The sequence below is a fragment of the Cupressus sempervirens genome, chromosome 5 (genome assembly GCF_028749045.1).
Source record: "Cupressus sempervirens isolate cs-2001-9-10 chromosome 5, ASM2874904v1, whole genome shotgun sequence".
NCBI classification, from domain to species: Eukaryota; Viridiplantae; Streptophyta; class Pinopsida; order Cupressales; family Cupressaceae; genus Cupressus; species Cupressus sempervirens.
In genome coordinates, this window is record NC_143122.1 from 653,129,308 (window position 1) to 653,152,092 (window position 22,785).

Below are 22,785 nucleotides of genomic sequence, written 5' to 3' on the forward strand. Positions count from 1 at the left end.
ACAAAGGAGCGAAAAAAACTCGTGAAAACTAGATGGGTCAATTTCGAATGCATGTGAATAGGCATATGAGTTGTAGACACAAGCTTCTAGAAAATGTTTGACAACCACCTCAAGGGTCTGTTTAGTTCATGGAATTTAAAAAACTCAAATTTCTATAAACCTTGGTTTAGCCAAATCAAAGTTTTCTATATCTTCAATCTGATTTTTGGGATTTTACTAAAACTGTTTGTTTCACTCAGAAGATGCATGTAAAGACACATTTTTTTGCATGAGCTTGGAGTTGAAGGAAAATTTCAAAAAGTAGTCCAATCTATTATTTTTACCCTACTTAAAAAACAAAACCAAGTTTTGATTTTCAATTCCTACTTTTTTTAGGAAGTCGAAATACCTAGTTTTGAGGCAAAATTAGAAGTCCCATATGCTAATTCCATTTTGAAAATTTTGAAACAAACGCACAAATTTTCAAATTTGGGTTTTGAAAAATCCAATTCATGTCATCTTTCAGGAACCAAACGGAACCCAAGAGAATTTAGGAATTTTAGTTTCAAAGAAGTACAAAGGTTAAATTATTGAATGTATGTAATTTTTATATCTAGATGTGCAAAATTTATTTTGTATTAATATTTAATATGTAAGATAACTTAATAGATTAAATAAATTATTGACTATATTTAATTTCAATTGTTTTGTATTGTGTAAAATTTATTTTATATTAACATTTTAAAATCACACATTATATAATTTAATTAAAAATCAAATATTTTCTAATTATTATGTTCATCAATCTAAATATATCCTTTTTCTAATGATAATTATAGATTTTCTTGAAAAAAAAATTGATCATTTTTTATAATGTTTTTTATTTGATTTAGTATACATTGCAATAAGATAAATAATTATGCTTTAATTAATTAATGTGGTAGATCAAATTAACATCACATACATTGGAAAAATATAAGAATCCAAAAAAATATGTCACATTTTTAGTAGTTAACCTTCATGTTATCCTCATTTCAAGGTATATGTGGGATAGTCTTTCATCACATTATCTCTCTCTCATTGTCCCAAGAACCCTCCTTATCCCTATATAACTCTCTCCCACTATTTAACATTCTCTCTTTATTGTCTATTCCAAGATAAATAGTACCATTGGTAGAGAGACATGGGATAATGTTGTAAGGATATGGGAAAGTCTCCACCATTTCTACCCCTTCTCTCTACTTTAAATAATGAAACAATGAATTGAAAAGATCAACCTTGTTGATACCAAATGAATACTCCTTTGTTGATAGCAATGAAAGATCATATAATGTAATATCTCTACATCATTCAGGTGTCCCAAATGATTGAAAAGATCAACCTTGTTGATACCAAATGAATACTCCTTTGTTGTCTCACCAAAAGAGTTGTGATGGTCATGCAATTTGTGGCTTTGGAATTAGAATACTATCGAAGGCCAAGAAAATGAGGCTACTTTCATTTTCATTTTCTTAACCTTTGCTATTGACATCTTTTTTCTGCATGAAGTTGAGGTAAGATTCTCATTAATGGAAGGTACCTTAAGTTCCTCCCACAAAATGAAGGCTTATGGGTAAATAGATTTTCCAATAATTATAGACATGTCTAAGGAGACATTCCAATAGAAAGTCAATGTGATTTGTATCAATACCATGTCTATGGTAACAATAACATTCTCTAAAACATATGTGTGCATATCTCACAATCACTACTACTCGCGAGATGATATTTTTTTGTGCATATTCTTTGAATTAGCTATGCACATATGATTATTTTGAAAGATCTCATTTTAGGGCATACAAGAAAGGTGTGACTATGGTTGTGGAATCAACCTTCACACCAGCCAATTGAATTTTCTCAGTGTTTTCTCTATTGAATCTTTAATCAATTAGTATTCTTGTAGAAACTCTAATTTCTATTTCATTCTCTTGAAAGATTCCAAGAGGTTGTTATGGATTCTAAAATATTGAACCGAGAAGCAAAGCTAAAATGTTAAAGTTCAGGGTTTAGGTTAAGATTTTCAAAATCCATGTAACTCTTAACTTTTCGAAAGTTAGGGTATTGAAGAAATATTGTATCTTTAACTTTCTTAACTTTATTTAGTTAAGGCCTTAACCTTTTAATTAAAACTTTAACCCCTTGTTTGTGTGTTAAGAAAAACTCAAACCCAAACCATTAGCTCTTAACTTTCTTTTTTAATTTAATTTTTTCAAAAAGATTAAATTTCAACTTTGAACAAGTGAGAAATAGTGCCCCAACTTTAAGCTCGCATTACTTTTGGCTCGTTATTCGAGTTCTAAAAATTCAAAATGTAAGATGAATCTAAGAACAAAATGAAGGCTTTGAAAAGATTAAACCACCAAGAATTGAATGAATGAATGATCATTTTAAATTTAAAAAATGATACTATTAAATGCACATTTTGATTGAAAAAATAATGAATAGTTTTGAAATCTTGACTAGACTTTATATAAGAAATTTATATCACCAAGAATTTTCATTTCTTGTTAATAGACAATAGCATCTTAAATTAGTTAACTTCAATTATATATAACAAAATATTTTAAAATAGTATTTATATTATTTTCTCTAGTTTATTAAGAATAATATATTCGTTATATGTAATATATGATTTTTTTTAAAGGCAATAGAACCCTGTATATATTAATGTAAAATAAGAGATTACAACATAGTATTTTTATTTTTTTTAAACTCAAAAATGGTCCACAAGACCAAATATACAGACTACATAAATAGATATATGACCAACTTCTAAATACCCAAAAAAATATAGGAAACCACCACTCACAATTTCAAACCAGCCATGTAAGATCACAAAAGTTAGATTCAGAGAAGACATATGTAACATACATATCAACCATGACTAGACATTAGTGACCCAAGAGGCATGCAGAATCACCTTTATTGTCAACACAAGGAGAAATAGTAAACCATGAAGCACACTCGATCAAGTAGAAATGAGCTAGGAGAGAAAACCATGCACATAGCCAAAAATATGCCAAACTAAAATGAGGCTAGAAGTATTTACACTCTGCAAAGAAATCAAAACCACCACCATGATCTTCCAAAGATGCAAAGAAAAGTTTGAAAATGCCCCCAACAAAAAAACAATGATATCTCATGCAAAGAAGCTTATATCACCACCACCATGATCATCCATTAAGGTAGACAATAACTAAAAATATCCCCCAAAAAACAAGCACAATGATTTTAATCTTCTATCATATCAATATATTCCTCAACAGAGTGATCAAGCTCAGGTATATCATGAAGCAAAGGGTACATTTCTAGAACTACATTGTCATTATCATGTACGCCACCAATGTCAACCACTGGGAGATCAACAATGGCATGACTCGATGGATCACCATGCTGAATAGCTGGAATAGGAACAAACTGAAAGTCCATAATTTCAGCAGCAAAACCAACCCCAATTATCAACAAATTGATCGACTATCTAATAAATCCCCAACAGCTGACTCACTATCCACATGTTGGAAGAAAAGTGGGAATTAATTCCTACATAAATCATTGGGAAGAATAGTTAATTAGCCCTTACCAATAGCCAGATTCACCAAGTGGTACACTGCAGAGTTACCCTCATGATATGTGTGTGAAATTACAAACTATCTAGTTTGTTTAACAAAGGCCAAATAGTCTGAAGAATGTATTTCATCTTCCAACTTATATAGGATCGCTTCTATAATGCTTGGATAATTAAGATGAATTCCCCTTCAATGTGAAGATTAGGAATTCTAAGAGAAATTGCCATTAAAAATCCATAATATAAGCCAGAACTTCAGCCTGATTATTTGATCCACATGGAAACTAAATATATTTTGCAATTACAAGTTTACTCATATGATCCCTGATACACATACCAGCCCCCAAGTGACCAAGATTACCATGGGAGTTAACATCAAATTTTAGTTTGACAAACGAATAAACTAGGCATCACCATTCAATCTCCTTCCTTTTAATTTTGGGTCTCTATCTAAGAATTTGTGATGATGGAATACAAAGAGAAAGGCATTCTTTTAGGACATAATTTTCCCAAGAGGTGAAATCATGACAATATGTATTACTAATCATTTTTTGAAAAAAAAAAATTATTGGAATTTATTAAATGTTTCATAAATTTAAAAAATTAAAAATTAATACCTATTGTTAAATGTAGAATGAAAGATATTGAAATGACCATACTCTCAAATTCTAGGCCTAGGCATGAGGAAATTCCCAAAGGAAAGCTAACCCTTCATTAACCACAACAAACAATAGTCAAAATTCCCAAAAAATAGGGGAGACCAATGTTGGCAATGGTTTAGCATCATTCGCATGACTCATGACATGGTTTAGTATCTTTGAGAAGTAATGACAACCACTACTTCTAACAAGTGATATCAAATTTTGGTCACAATTTTGAATCTCACGAGTCACAATTAGTAATATTAGAAGGGGGACTATTGGCAATCAGTATCTCTTGTGTGGATTCCCCACATAGTTTAACTACATCATGTGTCTTCTATAAGTTCAGTGGTTGTATCAAGATTTTATGGATCAAGCTTTTTATACAATGATAATCACTACTTTTAACAACCATAAACATGCCAAAACAAATAAAAATCATAAAAAATAGCCAAGCCCACAAGAAATCCTTTCCAAAGTACCCATTTCAACACCAAGAGAAAACACCCCTATAGGAATATAGGACCAAGAAAACAAAGGAGCAACATACAGTGAGAAGATTGAATAAAAATATACACCCTTACATACAACTCAAAAAATCCCTAAACTGGAGAAAGGAGGGCATGCTAAAAAGTCCAAAAAAGTGTCACTTGAGAGATTGTCAAGACACGTCTAGTAAGATCCACACTCTAAAACCAAGAGCAAGAGAGAAAGTTGTCACTATGCCACCGCAATTTAGGGGAACCACTCGTCAATCACCAAGCTAGAGCAGGGGGGGATTGATCACACATGTCAAACACTACAAAATGAAAATGACCACCAAAGTTGCCAATCAAAGAGAACCATAAACCACAAATGATGCCCTAGCTGAACACAATAAAATTCCTCCTCCACTCAAAGCCTTACACTAGAAATTGAATGTCACCAAATAAACTCAAAAATACAAATACAGTAGAAGCCCACTAGGCATGATGCTACAAGGGATGAAGGAAAAACCTTGTCCACAAATAAATGACCTAGACCACCACATAAAATTTTGACATGAGTTGAAGATAGACCACCAATGTCTCCATCTCATTTATATTTAAATTATCAAAGGTTGTATTATTAATGTTCTTTAATTTGATAAATATTTTAAAGAAAGGAATTTAATGTATATAATTGAAATCAAGGAAGAAAAAAATTATAATCTTTATCTTTTAATTGTTTAAATTATTTGACATAAACTTACATTTATATTTTTTAAATTAATTTATATATATTATTATGTGTACAAAATTATTTTAGAATAAAATATAAAAGAAAGTACAAATTAGACTAAATGCATTCAATTATCTTTTATTAAAAGATCAAAATTTAAAAGAACAACTTTTCGATTGTATAAATTAGTAAATAAAATAAAAATAACATATTTGATAATATCTAGCTTAGAGAACTTAGAATGACTATTCCTCTGTTCTCCATTATGTGTATGAAATTCCCAAGAAGATTTTGAAGACCATGGAGCAAAGGATGTGTAGTTTCTTTTGGAATGGTGGTAGAGAGGTGGATGAACATCCTTCATTAGCTTGGGATCAAATCTACAAATCCAAACAGGGTGGTGAGACTAGTATGCAAGTTTGGGAAGTTGTGAATAAGACTCTAGGTGCAAAATTGGTGTGGAAATTCTACACTGGGCCAGATCTATTATGGGTACATGTTATGAGAACTAAGTACCTAGATAGTCATGTGGACAGTAGGATTCTTACCATTCATAACCCACCTCGGGGATCTACAATATGGAACTTTGTTCTGGAGTGCACATAGGTGATTACCAAGCTCACTTGGTAACTTGGAAAGGGGCAGCAGGACAACTTTTAGGAGGACACTTGGAATGGACATAAACTGGTAATAAAGGATAGAGATCTTGAAGAGATAAGAAATATTGTGAAGCATATATGGGGCAGCAACGTTAATGATTATATGGAGGTGTATTTGACCCCATTGGGGTGGAATGGAGATGGAAGCAAGTCCAAGGTCTTGTTATCTTTGATCCACTAAAGGAGAAGTTGTCTAGAATTTTGCAATCACATCTAATTTGAAGATCTAATAGAGATGAAAAGCTTATTTGTTGTGCAACAAAAAGTGGAGAGTATTTGGTAAAAATTGGTTATCAAATGTTGTCTCAACATCTGCTAGAGGAAAATTAGTCGACTAGACATTTTTGGGGGATGAATTGTTTCCCTAAGGCCAAGTCTTTTGCCTGGTTGGCTATTAAAGGGAGGATCTTGATGGATGATAGAAGGAATAAATTTGGTGTGGTTGGTGCTTCTAGGTGCAGCTCTGTGAGGAGGAGGAAGAGATAATTGATCATTTTCTTTTAAAATTGTAAGTTTAACATGACATCTTGGAGGTTGGTTTCAATCAAAACTAGTTGGTAGGGCCCACTCCCTAATAGTCTAAAACATATTTTTCTACTGTTAGCCAACTTGAATGCCTCGCTCAATTTTTTCTTTCCTATGGATCATTTATCCTTTGATCTTAATATGGTAAGTGTGGAAAGAGAGGAATAGATGAATATTCATAGATAGGAAGGAACCCCTAGATAGATTTCTCAGCAAAGTTGATCTAGCAATTGAGGAAGTTGCCAATGCTACCTTATGCAATTCGAACATGGAGTTGTCATTCTCTAAGTGGAAGCAGTAGTGGTAATCACAATGGAAGGGTCTGAAGTTTAGAAGGTAGGATAGACCAACTCATGGTTTAAAGAAGATGGATCAAGGTAATGTTAGATGGAGGGAACTGCTAGAAGGATGGATCAAAGATAATTTTAATGGGACTTCTATTAGTAATTGTGGTGCTTCTAGAATTGGGGTAACCTTTAGAGATCATGAGGGAAACACCTTAGTCATGGGTGCTATGAAATGCCCAAGAGGTTCAAATAATGTTGTTGAAGGTAAGGCATCTTTGATGGCCATTCAACTTATTATTAACCTTAGTTACAAACAGGTGCACTTTGAGGGGGAATTCCTAGCTATTTTTAGAACCATTCAAAAATATAGGATTGAGGCATGGCATCTTGAACTTAAAATCAAGGTTGTAATAGATGATCTATTTCATCTAGATGACTTTATGGTCCCACATATTTGTAGGGAATAGGATGGCTTTATGGTCTCACTTATTTGTAGGGAATAGAATTGGGAAGCTAATAAGCTTTTAAAATTATCCTTGTCTTTACCAAAAGAAGGGGAGTTTATTCTTGAGAATTTAAGGATTCCCCACTCTCCCATATTATTATTTTTGGTCTACAATTTTTATGTCTTAATGTTATGTTCATAACGTTAGCAGGTGGTTTAATTAGGAGTGGTGTAGTGGTTATGATTTGTAGTTCAAAGGATGAATTGATGGATGTATTTTCTTATATCTCCCACATGAGTGAGTCTCTGATTTCCCATCCTAATTTCTTAGTAGGATTACTTTGGACAATCATTAATGGTTGAGGAAAAGGTGTGTGCAGGTGGTCTTGTCTTTACAAAATGGTCATTATTTATATCAAAATTTGTGTTTGACACAAGCTTTCATGAGGCTAAAGACTGGTGGATTTTAACTTATGGATGTCTACATGCCAATAGAAGAAGGGGTTGTTTTACTTGGTTAAGAAAGAGTGGATGGAAATGCTCATTAAATTTAAGTTCCTTGTGGGTTGTTGACATCCTTTTGGACCTCATGGGTGAGAAATTCCAAGGCCATTGGCATTGGAGGTTGAAAATTGGCATTGTGTCAATGATTATTGCATGAGGACTGGAATTTGGGGATGACACAACAATAGTACAATGGGTCACAGATTCCTTGTTTGACAAGGAGTTGTTATTGGGTTTAGAGTTTGATCTCAAGTGGGCTAAACCTAGACTAGGAACTAACATTACTGAATGCTTTGTGAGATTTATTACATTAATTAAGTTAGTTTCTAAGTTTAGTTTAAATAAATAAATTAGTTAGATATATAGTTTCTCAGAAGTTATTCCCATAAGTCATTTTTGTAAGGGAAAATGAGGTTATATAAAGTTGTTCACATATCAATGTGAAATATTCAGTATCAATTCTATATGTATCCAAATGTATTCAGAAAATCTAAATCAATAAAATTAGCATTTTACATTTTAGCTCTTTCATTCAGTATCAGAGCAAGTTGATCGATGAGGAGAAGAGTGTTGTTAATGGATTTTGGATAATCAGACCCTAACTTCTATAGATTTATTGAAGAGAGGTTTGAGATTTATTGTGCAGATATTATAATGTTATATTGTCCATGAATATGTTATGATAATTTTTTATTAGGAATAAAATAGGGATTAGTTGCAAATTGCACGCATCACTCATTTTTCAATTACATTATTTGTTCGATAGTATTATTTTCTAAAAAATGGATAAACTATCTACAATTCCCAAATTTGAAGGGCCTAAGTTTCACACATGGAAAATTAACATACAATTTCTTTTGATTGAAAAAGATCTATGGGACATTATTAAACGAACTATTCAAAAACCCCAAGATGCAGATGAAATAACAAAGTGGATGGCCAAAGATCATAGGGCCTCTTCATTTATTGGACTTGGTCTATCTAATGCATATTTGCACCATATTGATCTTTCAAAGACTTTAAAATAAATATGGGATGGGCTTAACATCTTGTTTGGTTCACAAGCTTCTAGTGCAAAGATGTCCATAAAACAAAATTTGTTTAGGTTAAAGATGAAAGAAGGTGCAACATTGTTCAACATATAAGTACTTTTCATTCACTTCTTAATGAACTTCTAGGTGTGAACTCTAAAGTTTATGATGATGATGCCAAAGAAAACCTACTTAGTAGCATGCCTTCAAGCTTTGATCATATTGTTTTCACTTTGAACAAAATGAATCCTAACCTAGAAACTATAATTTATCCTTTGATTGATGAAGGAAGTAGAGCTCATAAGAGTCATAATTCTACTAAGGATTGTGCTTTATTTGCTAGAAAGAAATCTAGTGTTCCTAGCAAAGGAGAACCGCTAGCAAAGTGGACATGTACAAATGAATTTTTTTTAGTGGGCCAAAGATCTTATCGATGGGAAGTTGAAGGAAAATATAGTCTTTGTAGCAGTTGAAGGTGAGACACACTTTTGTGATTTTGCAATACATTCAAATTATGATGATTGTGATAGTCCACCTAAAATTGATACAAGATTTGTGCATTAAAGAATAGCATATAAGTAAATAGGAGGTTAGAGGCAATGGAGGTTGGAGGATTTTTATCATCTCAAGCTAGCTTCTCGCTCAAAGATGATTATCACATTAGAAGCAACTATTTGTGTCCTTGTAAAGTTGGGGCTTGAAACTCATCCTTGAAGATAAGAGGGGACTTGATAGATTTGTGTCCCTAAAGAAAAGAGGGGGCTTGGCTACATGATTGTCCTTCTATGGCATGAGGGCGATAGGATTTGAAGAATGGCATTAGAGACACTCGAAGGAGATGTTGACTTTCAGAGGAAAGGTGTCCATTTAATTGTTTCTATGACACTTGAGGAGGCAGTGGACACACTCGAAGGAAATGTGGACTTTCAGAGGAAAGGTATCTCATATGCAGCACCAAAGGAGGCATCAGGAACACTCCATGGAGATGTGAAATTTTGGAGGAACTATGTCTCATTGTGCAAGGGAGGTGGAAAAAATCTTATTATGACAAAAACTTTAGGATTTGCAGTCTAAAGTTATTGGGATATGAGGGAAACCTCAAGATTAGGATTTGTAATCTAAAGTTGTAGAGAGCAAATCTACTTTCAAAGATTGGTGAAGGAGCTTCATCAAAGTTTCCAGAGGAATAATATTTGTGAAGGCTTTCACTTTTATTGGATTAATGTAATAAGGGGGGAATGTTGGACTTATTTTGTTAATTAGGTTAGTTTCTAATAAGGGGGAATGTTAGATCTATTGAATTAATCTAATAAGGGGGGAATGTTAGATTTATTATATTAATTAGGTTAGAGATTTATTAAATTAATTAGGTTAGTTTCTAAGTTTGGTTTAAATAAATAAATTAGTTAGATATATAGTTTCTCAGAAGTTATTCCCATAAGTATTTTTTATAAGGGAAAATGAGGTTATATAAAGTTGTTCACATATCAATGTGAAATATTCAATATTAATTATGTTTGTATGTGAATTTATCTAGAAAATCTAAATCAATAAAATTAGAATTTTATATTTTAGCTCTTTCATGCTTTGTCAGTGACAAGGATGTGAGGAAATATGGCATCATTCCATTTATAAGGTAGATTGGAAAGAATGATGACTTAAAGGACTATTCAAACAAGAGATGTGGCACCTTGTGGGGACTAAAGATTGAGCTCCAAAAGAGAGAAGAGGGAATAGTGGAAGATTTTCCTATTTTGGCGTTGAGGAAGGATCTGAGTAGAGCCAACGAGCTCATGTTGTCCAGCATTTTTAATGGAGTCAGTAGATGGATGCATATTTTTGTTGATTCATTTTTTCTCGTCAATGCCCTTTATAGTAAGGCTTATCATGGCCAAGAATTAGGGTTTTTGCAGTGGTCTTCAGGGGTATACAATGGTGAAAGGTGGGGGTTTTTGGTTTTGGCCCAAAAACAAATTTTGATTGGCAGAATTTACATGATGACATCAATTTCTAGTAAATCCAATGGCAGATTTTAGCATGGCAAATTTGTGGAAAGCGATAGGTGGTTGGGGTAGACCAGCAATTTTTAGCTAGTGATTTTAGAGACTAAATGATGATGAGGATGGTATTTGTAGTATGTAAGGTTGAGTTCAATGTCCTTATAAGGATGTTTTTTTTTTTTGTAACATTTTCCATGTTTAAATGACAATTTAATAGGAGAGTACGAGTGTATTAGGTTATTATTCTCTCTCTATATATAGGTAGGGAACTAAAGTTTTCATTAGACCTACTCCTATTAGTTTTTATAATCAAAACATTTAGTTTTTACAATCAAAACATTCTAGCATTCTAAGGTATTAAATATTTTAATTTTAAAAAATATTTTTGTATACTAATGTCTAATTTTCTATTGGTTAGTGGAATTTTTGCTAGGGATAAAATTATTTTCCTCACACAATAAATAACAAAAAATAAATTCTAGACTCTTTTGGAGGCACCAAAGGTTCTTCAGAAGTGTCTTCGAAATAAGCATGCCATGAGGCGGCTAGGCAATGACCACCATAGATTCTTTGGCAACCATTGCCAACATCCCTCACGCAAACTCTGCACTTTTTCCAAATCTCACAAATTTAATATACCTTCTCTATAATTTCCCCCAAACCCACTTGGGCATTCTTCCCCTCTTCCATCTCACATTCTTGGTGATTATAGCTCATAGCGAGAGAATTTTTGTCAAATTCCTCTTCTTTTCTGTGGGCAAAAGGAGTACTAATGCATGTGAGAGTTCTAGCCATTGGCATTTTACCTAACTAATGTGTGTGAGAGTGCTAGTTGTTGGAATTTTAAATAACCCACAAGCATCTCACAACATTGCTCAAGAATGGACTGATGATCAAATTCCTCCATGGGCAAGCCAACAAGGGATCTCCCACTCATGAGCTCCAAGGAAATCCTCCTCATAGAGGTAGCTCTCTCTTATAGTCCCCAATGGAGGATTCAAGAGAACAAGAGGCTATACTGACATTGCATACATCAGTTGCAATGTCCTCATCCTCATTGTCACAAAGGTCAACTCCCTTGAGTTGGACCTTAGGCTTCTTAAAAATGGGTTCTTCTCTCTTTGTCATCACATAGGATGTTGGAAGCATGTTTAGATCCTCCTCAACAAAATCATCATTGCCACCGATAATGTTTTGGACATAATCAATGCCAACAAAACCAAGTAAATAAATAAAAGAAGCCAGTTGGGTCACAATGGCTACAAGCTCCCCAAAGCTGACAACATGGAGGGGTGTTGAGGCTCTAAAGTTAGAAGTTATCCCTCTATCTCCCCATCAAGAAATATGATGAAATGAAAAAGAGTAGAAAGAACAGCTTATTGGAGAGGCCCAAGGGAAGAAGTGGGGCATCAGATGCCAAAATCTTTGAATTCTCACTCTCATTCTTCTTGTTTGCACAATCATCTACTTTGTTGATGCCTATTTCTCCACCATTAACTCTCCATTGGGTTGTTCTCTAGATTTTTTGTCTATTGTTTTATAGTTTTGTTTCTTGTTTATCTATAGCAGATTGGAGAAATGAAGAAACCAATTGAAGATAGGAAAGTAAAGTATAGAGCCAATGTTGATCATCCCATTACAAAAGTTCTAAGTAGAGTGATTTGTGTTGAGCATGGATGCATATACACTTGTACAAAACTAGTCATTCAACGTTGAAAAATGGTGCATATGTAGAAGCATTGATATGACATGTACAAAGTTGAACATGTGTAATTAGTTCCACTTGTAAACTAGTATATAGAAGCATGAATTATATAGCATCAGCATAATAACTTAGAATATTGACACTTCACTAGCAATTGTACATCTATGTTATGCATGTATGGTGCATAGAAGGCTTGTGCTTGATGAATAGGATTTTTTTAAGATACAAAAAAACAATTACATGGTAATTTTATTAGCCAATAGGCTTTCCTCCTAGAGTCGCCTCCAGTCAAAAATTGTCTCATGTCAGAAAAATATTTTTCAAAAAAGTTCTTGATCTACATTCGTCACTTCTCAAGAACACTGCAAGAAGAAGGTTGGGTTGAGTGCAATTTGGTGAACGTCAAAATAATGTTGAGGCTTTGATCAAAGAAGTGACTTGTGGACTAGATAAAGAAATTATTGAAAGCTTTACTACCATTATTGAGATCTCCAGCTAAAGGATCCAAGTGCATTGTATGTTTAAATAATTTCCAAGATGAGGAAATGCTCTGGCTTCCTCTGAAATAAAGCCATGCTTTTCATCTTGAGTACATCGACATGTGGGTGTGTTCTCACATTACTTGTCTTTTCTATAGAGTCAATATAATCCCCATTGAAGTATGAGTTCCATTTGGAAATGTTGAATCTTTTCCCAAGCAAAAATTCATCATCATTGTAGATCTTGAAAAATGATGAATTTTTGGTTGCTATTAATTATGAATCTACTCAAGTCATCAGGGTTATAGAGGTGGATGACAGGTTAGTGGCTAAGGATCTAAGAGGAAACAAAAAGGTGCAATGATCACATTCGATGGAGCATTCTTTGGATTGTGTATGCAAAGATCTGGAGAAGTTGATGGAATGGTTCATCACCATGCCTTATAGATTAACTCCTGATTTGTACTAGATTTGTAGTTATGTTGGAATGCACCATTCGAGGTCATAGGAATCTTCTTCAAGCTCAAAGGTCAAGACAATGAATTAGGTAATGATGTAGGGTACAGTAGAAGTCGTAGATGAGATTTGAGTATTGGGGCAGACCTACAAGTATGAATCATTCAACTATTTTGAGGTTTTTTTTTGAAAGCCCTACTTCTCGGTTGCCTCAACCTTTGTAGCTCAATTATTCTTCCTCTTTGACTTAGTTGCATCCTCTCTGCCCTTCCATGAGGTGTCATTTTCCAAAGTCGCATCCTCACTCTGACCCATATTTTCTCACAAAATATAGAAATAAAATTATGCATCATAACAACATGAAGAATTGCATGCTATGTTTGCTTCAAAAATTGAGATAAAAAAAGTCCAAAGTAGAAAATAACTATAAAGTACATCATCTATGCAATAATTTACAAGAAATGTCAAAAACTCAACTCGGTCTCACTCAGCTAAAAGCACCTTGATATTCTTTGAATTTAGAGCATTATTAGATATGTAATTATGGTTCTACACCTTGCTTAATTCTCTATGACCTTGCAGTGAATTGTAGCTAGATATCAATAAAAAAAATAAACAAAATTTACCAAAGCATTAATTTTTTGAAAATGCATCTCATATTACTTCGAAGAACAGAATAGGTAATGTCTATATTATGACAAAATTTCATAGGAGGTATCCTCCTAGATAGATAGAACATAGATGATACACTTTCCTTTACCCCTTGAGGCACTGGCCCCATTACTTTATTAAAACTATTGAGAATTCCTTGGGTACTACATCTCAAATCTTTTTCACACCGACCTAAAAATATTATAGAATTATGGACTATAATCAAATAATACTAAAAAACCAAGAATCTCATAACTGCAAAATCTTGAAGACAATAAGGATATATCTACAAAGCTCGTAACAATTACATATTTGAAAGTAAAAAATGTTTGACAGATTTATCTCCTAAGCTTCAAAATCTAGAGTAGGCTCACTAGTCTACATAAACTATCTAAAACTCTAGTAGATATGTCTCTCAAATGTTCTCTAAGTAACCACAGTTAGTCAAAAAAATATCAACACTGGTTAGATCTAGCTTGACCTTTACAATTCAAAATAGTCACACTAGTTTAGTTAAGAAAAATCATAGCTTGCAAGGTGTCAATTTGAACTCTTCTTGAGTGGAAACAAAGCTCTTGTGGTAGACATGAGACCAATTCCTCCATCCAAATACTTCTATAGGAAAGGAACAAACATAGAGGACTCTAGATCTTCTTATTTTTCAACCTTTCTAATTTTTAATATTTTCAAAAATATTAATAAACCACTTCAAGGTAGACATAGTAACAAACAAAGGAATGCATATTACACCCTAAAAAATTGATACAATATTGCTAAAAATCAATGTTGAATTTTAGTAAATAACACAAATTTTGAAGCACAAAGACTTAATATGGATTCTCTAATATAAACTTAGTTAAAGTTAGCAACTTTTAATGCTAACTCACACTAAATTATGAATATTTCAATTGTACAATTAACAATATATTGTTTTTTTTATGATAAACCCATGGCTGATAAAATTGGGTGTGAAGTAGCTTTGGTCTAGTACCAACTTCAAGCCCATTAATTTTTCAACCCTAATTTAGTGAAGTAGCATCATGAAGGGTTGTCCACTTTTAGTCACTTTATCTTTTACTATTAAAATTGTATTCAATTATGTGTGATTTGGTTAAATAAATTATTTTCTATTGGAATGAGGACAGATTCACAATGGATACAGATGCACTATTAGGTTGGTAAAAAAAAATAGTTATTGTACGAGTTTTTGGATTAGATTGTGTAATGATTTTTTTCATCAATGTTTTGAATCACACTACATGATCCATCATCAGGATGAGAGAGCAAGAGGTGTAAAACAATGTGGATGGATCACGTAGTGTGATTCAAAACATTGACGAAAAAAAAAATCATTACACAATCTAATCCAAAAAATCGTACCATAACTATCATGGATTGTGGAAATCTGATCGCATTAAAAAAATAATAGTCATCTTATCTTAGATATTTATTTTTGTTTAATAGGAAATCTTATCACTTTGGGAAATGGTTGGTTATATTTTAGTTTTTGTGAGATAAATGGGCTCAGAGTGAGGCAGATGCTCATCTTTGTTTACATCTACACCTCTATTCGACATAGTAGGGATCACAATGTCCACATCTTATATCAACAAAAAATAATTAATTATATTTGTCTCCATCTTTCAAGAGTCTCTTTCAATAATAAGCATACTATGTAGTTTGGGTTTATGACAATTAACCTTGAGGTCGTAGAAAATCAATATCTCGGTGAAAGGGACAACTTAGGTGTACAAGAATGTATGCACCTTTCTTCTATGAACATTAGTCTAGAACTCACATTTCCTCTTATCACCCAAATCAACAATTTCAAGAAGTCACATTGTTGGTGATATAAACCTTTATTGAAGAGTAGAATATACAAGAGGAAAACCTTTTCATTTAATTGTGTTTCCTATCTTTAAGGTAGAAGTGATGCAATTTTATCATTTTGTGGTATTCTATTGATTTGTGTATGCCCTTGTTGCATGTACATCACACTTGTGGTAGAATTTTTCTTAGATTTGGTGTAAAATAATTTCCATATAATGGAGCGGTTTACATCACAAATCTCTTTCTAAAAAAAAAAAGATTGTTCAACATTCCTTTTTTAAAAAGATTGCATGATAAATTGAAATCAAGAGGTTATACATTGGCATTTTTGTGATACGAACTTGTAAATGGATGAAACCCATACAGACTTCAAGGCTATTAGAAATACACCAATGCCAATAGTTCATTAAGCTTTTATTTTATAATTATCAGTATTTCTTTCAATAGAATAAATGATACTATCTTTTAACTCTTGAAATATATTGTGCATGGGCTTAGTTTTTTATGTTTTGCAACCTTATGTGATCAATTTTGGTCTGCAATGATTGGTTTTAGTATTGATCTTGTGTTCCTTATTGATTTTGCATTTTACATTTAAAATATTTTATCAAACTAAGAGAATGAGCTCTACACTCACTTTTAAAGTATTGCTTGTTAAATTACTTTGTTTCTTCAATTCATGAAAAATATTCACTCATGAATTATAAAATTTCACTTTTTTAAATAGATATGATTTGTAATTAGGAATAAAACATTTTTTCCATGTGTTTTAGTATAGTGCTTTTTTAGAACTTGCAAAAGCCACAAACTCTATTTGACACTACTATTTAGTAGATTGCTTTCTATAATTTTATAATGCAAAATTTTAATTATAAAAATCAAATTAAATACCTATTGGCATACCTCTTTCAAACCTCTTTTTGGTGCAAGTGCTAGTTAATAAGTTAAACTAATTCTATTCTAGAACAAGGATACATTTTAACAGTAGCATTTATAATAGCTTTTCTTCTTTTAGTTAGAAGTTGTAATTATTATATCTAATAACAATTTAATAGTAGCATTTATAATAGCTTTTCTTCTTTGAGTTAGAAGAAATTCTAATTATTATATCAAATAATAATCTTCCATTAAAGCCTGCAAATAATCTGTCTCTCAAAATGGAATTCATTTTCTTCAAATAATTTGTCTCTCAAAATGAAATTCATTTTCTTCTTATTGGATCAATTTTCTAGAATTATTGTCAATTCATTCCACCATGCGTTTGCTAGGTGGACCAAGATGAGCCATTATGACTTTCTGGAAAACTAATAAAAATTGATGAGAGAGCTTACATCCATGGTCTATTTAACTCATCTATGGTACTTGATAGACCTATTTAATTTCATGAATTGATAATTTTAATCATGTGTGACCACAATGCTTGGTGTGTTGCTTTTAGCTATTTATTTTCTTAATTACTTGAGTACATGTTCCTCTCACCCATCCAATAGGTAGGGACTCTATCTCTCAAAGAGATCTTGTTATTAATGCTCTATCTTATGAAATTTTTTAATGATTCCAACCATTCTATCGACCTATTATGTAATGCTTTTAATTTATTAATAAAATTTATTATATTACCAACAAGAACTATTGGAACCAACAAAAAAATCGTACAACAACTGCTAAAAATACATATTTTTTGGTCAAATTTATTTGAGTTGATATCAAAGGTTATGTTTCATGGTAAAAATAGTGTATTTCTCTAAGAATTTGGAAAAGAACAATTATTTTACAGGTTCTCAATTGCATTTTATAATGCATAATATTGAGTGATTTATGGTCTCCATGTAGGTTCGATATGAATCAAAAAAAGATGACAAATCAAAAATTGTTAAAATCAATGGTCAAAATTATTTCAATCATCTTGCAATCTCTTTCTTGTAATTTGGACCTTTGGTGTTCAGATTGCTTGTTCATTTTCATTAAGGTTAATGAAAGAGATTGGAATAAGCTCAGAAAGTTATATATTTTAATTTAATTAATTATTATTCAATTATTTGAATTAGTTTCCTCGGCAATGAATCGATTGTCAATATGTGTAATCATCTTTCTTGAAAAATTCAATTCAATATTGAATCTTTATAAACCATGCTAAATATGAAAATTAACACTATTGCAGCCACTGATTACTAAGCACCTATCATAAATGATTATTAAACTACCAAAAAAAAATTCACAACTAATATCGAAAAATAAGACAACTACAACTTCACCAATAAAATATGGAAAGAAATTCACAACACAAATAACACAATATTTTTGGACAAATCATCCTTGGAAAAATCCCTAAGGGAGAACCATTTATGCAGATGAAAAATATATTAACTTTAGCAAATCAAGAGATTAATTGCAATAGATTTCCACAATCCATGATATTTTGTATTTGAGCTTGATGCTAAAAACTCTTACACAATCTTATCGAGAAGCTTGAATACAGAAAATCAAGAGATACAAAATTCCTTGCCTCTCACTGGCAAAATTTAGACAACCTCCTAATTTCTCCTATTGATATTCCCCACTACTATCCCCAATGATATCATTGTGCCCTTGTTAACACTACAAGACTTTTTACTATCATTGGAAACTCATTTTCTAACTCTGCAAATTCTTCTACAACTTTTGTTCCTCTATTCTATTTTGTTCTCCAAATACCCCCCTTGACCCCCTTTTATACTAGTTAACCAAGAGGTTTCTAGTTGCTTCTTGATCAAGACAACTTAACCAAGAAGTTTCTAGTTGCTTCTCAATTAAAACAACCTAACCAATAGGTTACTAGTGGCTTCTAGAAGGAGTCTTAATTAACAAATAATTATTTTCTAATTAATCACATATGGACTAATATTTGTCTAAGCTACCTAAAACTAACACTCCCTCTTAGCAAGGAAGTTGTTCTACATAACACCCAACTTATCTCTAAAGAAGATGAATTTATCCTTCCCCAATGCCTTAGTCAAAATGTCTACTACGTTCTCCTCTATAGGTAAGTACTATAACTAAAAAACTCCCCATTGTACATAATCTCTGATGAAGTGATATATGATGTCTATATGTTTAGACCTATCATGAAATACTAGATTCTCAGGTCCAACTTGATGCAACTCTATTTGTCACATTGTATCACAGCAGTCTCAAAATTCTAACCAAATAAGGCTACTAACAACTTCCAAAGCCATATAGCTTTACATGTTGCCATGCTATCTGCTATGTATTCTACTTCTACTAAACTTAGAGCCATAGATTTCTACTTTAGGCTATTGGATCAAGATACAACTCCTGATTGCAAATTAAACCAACACCCTAAAGTACTCCTTTTGTTTATTGTACTTCCTGCGCAATCTGTATCAATATAGCCCATTAACCTAATACCTTCACTTCAAACATATATGATCCCATACTTGATTGTACCACACAAGTAACGCAATACATGCCTGCCCACTATCCAATACATTCTCTTTGGTTCAACCATGAACTAACTAAGAGAGTTTACTACAAATGCTATATCTAGCATAGTGTTGACCAAATGCATAAGTGAATCAATCAACTATCTATATAAGGTGGGATCTACATCCTTCTCCTTAGATGTATCTACATTCCTCCAATTCATAAACATGGTTGTAGACATGGATTTGCAATCCTCCATCTTGAATCTCTTCAAGATTTCAATGCAATATTTCCCTTGACCAAGGAAAGTCTTTCCATCTGTCTATCACACCTTCATGCCTAGAAAGTAGTGCATAAGTCCTAAGTCCTTCATCTCAAACTGTTATGCAAGGTCCCTCTTGCAATCTTCTATGACCCCTAGTGAATTTGTAAGAAACAAGTCATCCATATAAAGAACAAGAATGAGAATCTCAGCCCCAACCACCAAGTAGTAGAGGTTAGCATCTACTTCACTCTTCATAAAGCCCATTTCCTACAAGTATGTGTCAATGCACTCATACCATGCTCTAGGATCCTTCTTGATTTTATACAATTCTTTCTTCAATCTGCACATGTTGGTCTCTTTGTTGTGTGCTACAAATCCCTATAGTTTCTCTATGTATACCTCCTCCTTTAACTCACCATTAAGGAATGTTGTCTTGACATCCATTTGATGGATCTCCCATCCCATCTATGCTAAAAATGAGATCATAGCTCATATAGAAGTATACTTGGCCACTGGAGCAAATGTCTCCTCGTATTCTATTCCCTCCTTCTGAGAGAACCCCTTAGCCATGAAACTTTCCTTATATTTCTCGGTGCTACCATTTGTACTATGCTTTATCTTGTAGATCTAGTGTGATCCAACTATTGGTCTATCTATTGGCCTAGGAACTACCTCCCACACATCATTCTACATAATTGAGTTTTACTCCTCAATCATAGCATCCTACCATACCTGATGCTCTGTAGCCTCCTGATAGCTGGAAGGCTCACTATCTACCAATTGACTAACTAATGCCACATAGTTGTTGAACTTGGTTGGTTGTCTCTGCCATCTAGTACTCTTCCTAAGAGCTCCCACAAACTCTTGAGTATCCCTTTGTGTCTCTTGAACCTCACAGTTCTTGTTGTGAATTGTAGAGGATAAAATATCAATCTAAGTCTTCTAGATGCATTCACTATTCTTCTATGCTCTATGAAGCTTCACCACCAGAGCCTACACTTGTACTAGTAATTGTACTTTTTCTTTGTTGCCCTTGACTAGGTCTTGGAGCTTCTGTTGGCTGCTCACTCTGATCATCTGCTGGAAAAACTCTAGACCTTCTAAATGCCTTGTCCTCCATGAGATTTACATCATGTTTGAAAATCATTCTTCTAGTCCTGAGGATAAAAATACATATGCCTTTGAGGTCTCATTGCACCAAACAAAGTACCCCCTCTCTCCAATCTAATCTAACTTGGTATGTGTATCACCTAATATGACAATATGCTAAACTCCCCAATATTCTAAAATGGCTAACATCAGGCTTCTTTCCTATGAAATCTTCCTCTAGTGTCATCCTTACTAGCACCTTATGTGGAACCCTATTTTGAATGTAGACTGTTGTACTACACACTTCTGCCCAATAAGTAGCGGGGCATATCCTAGTCATGTAGCATAGATCTTATCACCTCTGATATAGAATGGTTCTTCTTCTTATCAACTCCATTATATTGTGGATTGTAAGGAATACTCCACTCTTTCTTGATTCCTTCCCTAGTATAAAACTCCTTGAAGTTATTTCCTTTGTACTCACCTCCATTGTATGACCAAAGAACATTTATCTTCTTTCCTATCAAGTTCTCCACTAGAGCCTTAAACTCTTAGAATTGACTAAAAACCTCATCCTTGGTCTTTAAGAAGTATATCCAGATCTTCTTAGATAAATCATTGATAAAAGTAACATAGTACTCATATCCTCTAAGATACTTTGTCAACATTGGTCCACATACATCTAAATGTACTAGATCAAGAACACCTTCAAATCTGGTGTCGCTCCTTGGAAAAATGCTTTCACAAGCTTCCCTAACATGTATCATTCACATACATCATCATGCTCTGTGCTCAGCTCTGGAACACCTATCACTGTCTCACAAAACAATTTGAGTGCTCCATGATGAATATGGCCCATCATCCTATGCCATAGCTCTCCAAGATCTCTAGGATTACTATTTCTCATGAGTGCCTTAGGAGTATCAAACTGCAACCTATAAAGGCGACCACTCCTAACTCTAATAGTTATGGGTGACTTCCAATCCTTGTGTTTAATCAACACGTGTCCTTCTAAAGAGTACATTATACCCCCTATCCTAAAGAATAGATATAGAAATCAAATTCATACCTAAGCTTGGCACATGCAACACATCATGAATTGAAATTATCTTTCCATTCTCCCTCTAAAACTGAACAATCCCTTTCCCAATTGAGTTAAGTTTGGAAAATTTTCCCATAGAAATCTGGATATTGGTGTTCTCCTCCTTATAATTGGGGAAGTACTCTCTAACTCCTATCATATGAAAAAATGCCCCACTATCTATATACTAGATAGTCTGTGAGGTTGAGCTCACTATACAAGCTATAAGTGCAAACTCATCTTCTAGTCTATTAGAGAGTTCTTTTGCACTTGTTGAAGTTGTCACCTGTTTCTTTCCATTCTTCCTTTTTGGGAAATCACTCACATAGTGACCATTCTTGTGACACCAAAGCGCTTGACCTTAGAAAGATCCTTCTTCTTCTTCTCACTTTGTGAATTCAATTCTTTTCTATATCCCTTCTTTGCTTTACCTTTCCCCACTAGGGCAACATTCTCCTATTCCATCTCATTTTTTTGACTCTTGTTGGCCCCATTGACAAGACTTAGACTAAACTCCTCCTGAGTGAAATTAGTCCATAGTCGATCCCAACTTGGCAAGGTATCTCATCCACTGATAACTTGAACAAAGACACTCCATTATGTAGAAAACCCATTTAGGGCTATTCTCACTAGCTCGTCATCACTGGAACTATCTCCAATAGCTCCTAACTCATCCTTGACAAGTCTAAGCCTGGTGAGGTAACTTGTAATGTCTTATCCCTAGTTCATCCAAGTACTCTTCAGCTTTTCTATGAGAATCATATTCTTGTTAGTGGTAACATTTTGGTACAGATTCAGAATGGCATCCCACATCTTATTCATTTTTTCTATCTTTGAGATATGTGGAACAATATGATCCTTGAAACCATCAAGGATAATCTTCCTTGCCTTGGCATCGTCCTTCTTATATGCTACAAGCTATGTTGTATCC

The 22,785-nt window shown here is 33.2% G+C and overlaps 1 pseudogene; it reads right to left on the reverse strand.

Annotated features, from left to right (window-relative positions):
• Nucleotides 1–3,249: 3,249 nt before the first annotated feature.
• Nucleotides 3,250–22,785, reverse strand: part of LOC149557582 (3-hydroxy-3-methylglutaryl coenzyme A reductase 1-like) — a 32,959-nt pseudogene continuing 13,423 nt past the window's right edge.